The sequence below is a fragment of the Nicotiana tabacum genome, chromosome 11 (assembly GCF_000715075.1).
Source record: "Nicotiana tabacum cultivar K326 chromosome 11, ASM71507v2, whole genome shotgun sequence".
NCBI classification, from domain to species: domain Eukaryota; kingdom Viridiplantae; phylum Streptophyta; class Magnoliopsida; order Solanales; family Solanaceae; genus Nicotiana; species Nicotiana tabacum.
This window is the reverse complement of record NC_134090.1, coordinates 171,230,578-171,234,146: the sequence shown is the minus strand read 5'-3', so window position 1 is coordinate 171,234,146 and position 3,569 is coordinate 171,230,578.

Below are 3,569 nucleotides of genomic sequence, written 5' to 3'. Positions count from 1 at the left end.
GTGTTAGGTTGTTTTATGAGGATGTAGGGAGCCCCGTCCCGACTTGTATATATTATGGTTATGCCTACTTAGAGGTTTTGCAGACATTATCATGTATATAGTGTTGGGTATGACATATCTATGGCCTAGTCGACCCCTATGTATAAACCTTTTTGTAAATTAGTTATATATATATATATATATATATATATATATATATATATATATATATATATATATATATATATATATATATATATATATATATATATATATATATATATATATATATATATATATATATATATATATATATATATATATATATATATATATATATATATATATATATATATATATATATATATATATATATATAGATTTGTTAATAAACAAAGATAAGATATGTGGTGTTCAGTTGGGAAGGACTTGATATTATAATAGGTGTGGATTGATTGGCCTTTTGTTATGTTAATATCAAGTGTAAATCTAAGATGGTTTGATTTCAGCTTCCAGGAGAGCTTGTTTTAATGGAAAGGTAATACCGCATCGCCAAGAGGTAAATTTATCTCCTATCTCAAGGCAAGGAAGATGTTCATAAAGGACTATATTTATCACTTAGTTCGTGTTTGGGATGTGGAATTAGAATTACCAACCATTCAGTCCTTTCCTGTAGATAATGAGTTTCCCGATGCTTTTTCCGATGAGCTTCTAGGTCTTCTGCCAGAGCGAGAAATTGAATTTGTCATTGGCCTACTACCAGATACTCATCTAATATATATATTCCCCCTATAGAATGGCCCCTACAAGGCTGTAAGAATTAAAGGAACAACTAAGGGACTTGCTTGAAAAAGGTTTTATCAGACCTAGTACGTCACCGTGGGGAGCACCTATTTTGTTTGTAAGAAAGAAAGATGGTTCCTTATGAATGTGTATTGATAGTGACGATCAAGAATAAGTAACCGCTCCCGAGAATTGATGATTTATTAGATAAGTTGCAAGGTGCTAAGTATTTCTCAAAAATAGACTTGAGGTCCGGGTACCATCAAGTAAGGGTTAAGGATGAAGATATTCCGAAGACAACATTCGACACTAGATATGGGCACTTTGAGTTTTGGGTTATGTCGTTCGGTCTGACCAATGCCCCAGCAGTATTCATGGATTTAATGAACCGTGCATTCAGGCCTTTTTTAGATTTGTTCGTAATTGTATTTATTGATGATATATTGGTATATTCTCGTTCAGAGGCTGAGCATGCAGATCATCTGCGTACTGTGCTCAGAGTTCTACAAGAAGGGAAGTTGTATGAAAATTTTTCTAAATATGAATTCTGGTTGAACTCTGTAGCTTTACTTGGGCATATTATTTTGGGTAAATACATCCGAGTGGATACATAAGAGACTAAGGCAGTGAAGACTTTTCCTAGACCCACAATTCCAATGAAGGTTCATAGCTTCTCCGTTTGGTAGGTTATTACAAGAAACTTGTAACGAAATTTTCTTCTCTTCTAAGCACATTTGACCAAAGTGGTATGTGGTGTCTTGCTTGATGTTTCGGAATAACATAAGAAAATCTATAGTTCAAGCAGGTTAAAGAAAGGTTGCGATTAAGTATAAATAGATATGTGTAGGTCGCAAGCTAATGTATTATAGAGCGACAAGGTTCTAGGAAGACAGGAGGAAGGATAAGAAAAGATGAGTAAAAAGGTAACACGAATGGATGAGTCCTTGGGAATAAATTCATAAGAGAGCTGATGGTTTCCCTATGTTATAGGAGGCTTAGTATAGCCCAAATGATCTCAAAGGAGTCTAAGACGGGTAACGTTTAGAATAGATGAAATGTTGCCCTAATAGTGGGATAAGGGCGCAATTGTTAGGGATAAAAGATGAAGTTTGGGCCTCCGAAGAGAGGGATTTCCTGAATTGTACAATATTAGGATAACCATGTAAGTTAACTCAGAAGGGAACTAGGTTTCAATAGACCGACACTTGTGAACGAAGTTTCCAGGCCTTAAAGGATAGATTAACTTCAGCACCGGTTTTACCTCTCCTAGAAGGGACCGATGGTTATGTTATCTATTGTGACGCTTCAGGCGTTGGATTGGGTCGTGTGCTGATGCAGCATGTTAAGGTTGTAGCTTATGCTTCTAGACAACTAAGAAAGTATGAGAACAACTACCCGACCCATGATTTAGAGATAGCCTTGGTGATTCATGCACTAAAGATGTGGAGGCACTATTTGTATGTCATTCATGTTTACATCTATGTGGATCATAAGAGCCTCCAGTATATCTTCAAGAAAAAAAAGAACTGAATTTACGTCAAAGAAGATGATTGGAGTTACTTAAAGATTATGACATTGATATTTCATGCCATCCGGGGAAAGCGAACGTAGTAGCCGATGCCCTCAGCCATAGATCTATGGGTAGCCTGTCATATTTACAGCCAAAAAATAAAAAATAGAATATCCCATGAAGTTCACCAGCTAGCTAGTCTTGGAGTTCGATTACTAGACTCAGGTGATATTGGAATTACTCTTCAGGATACGACAACATTCTTTTTAGTAACTGAGGTAAAGGAACACTAGTACGAGGATCCTGTGTTAGTTCATTATAGGGATACCACCCTTCAGAAGGAGAAGGCACCATTTGAAATTACAAAAGATGGGGTCCTCAGATATCGAGAAAGATTATGTGTCCCTAATGTTGCAGGACTACGTCGGCAGGTTATGGCAGCAACTCACTATTCTTATTATTCTATCCATTCAGGAGTGACAAAGATGTATCATGACATTAGGGAAGTATATTGGTGGGACGGAATGAAAAAGGGTATAGCAGAATTTATTGCTCAGTGTCCTAACTGTCAGCAGGTTAAAATTGAGCATCAAAAACTCGATGGATTATTGTAGGATATGGATATTCCGACTTGGAAATGGGAAGTAATCAATATAGATTTCATCGTAGGCTTACCTCGTACCCAGCGTAAGTTCCATTCGCTATGGGTGATTGTGTATAGGCTTACAAAGTCAGCCCATTTTTGCCCGTTAGGACCACATTTTCCGTAGAGGATTATGCAAGTCTTTATATTAAGGAGATAGTACGACTGCATGGTGTCCCTATTTCTATTATCACAGATAGAGGAGCTCAATTTACAGCTAATTTCTAGAGGTCCTTCCAAAAAAAGGATTGGGGACTCAGGCAAGTCTTAGTACAACATTTCAACCTCAAACTAATGGACAGGCCGAGTGCACAATTCAGGCTCTCGTGGATATGGTACGAGCATGTGTGCTGAATTTTAAAAGAAGTAGGGATAAACATCTACCACTTGTCGAGTTTACATATAATAATAGTTACCACTCCAATATTCAGATGGCTACATACGAAGCTCTTTATGGACGGAAGTGTAGGTAGCCTCTAGGGTGGTTTGATATTGGGGAAACTACGTTAATAGGACCAGAATTGGTACAACAAGCAATCGAGAGAATTAAGCTTATACAGGAAAGGCTATTGGCATCTCAAAGCCGTCAGAAGGCTGATGCAGATAATCAATGATGAGACTCAGAATTTCAGGTGGACGACTGGGTACTCCAAA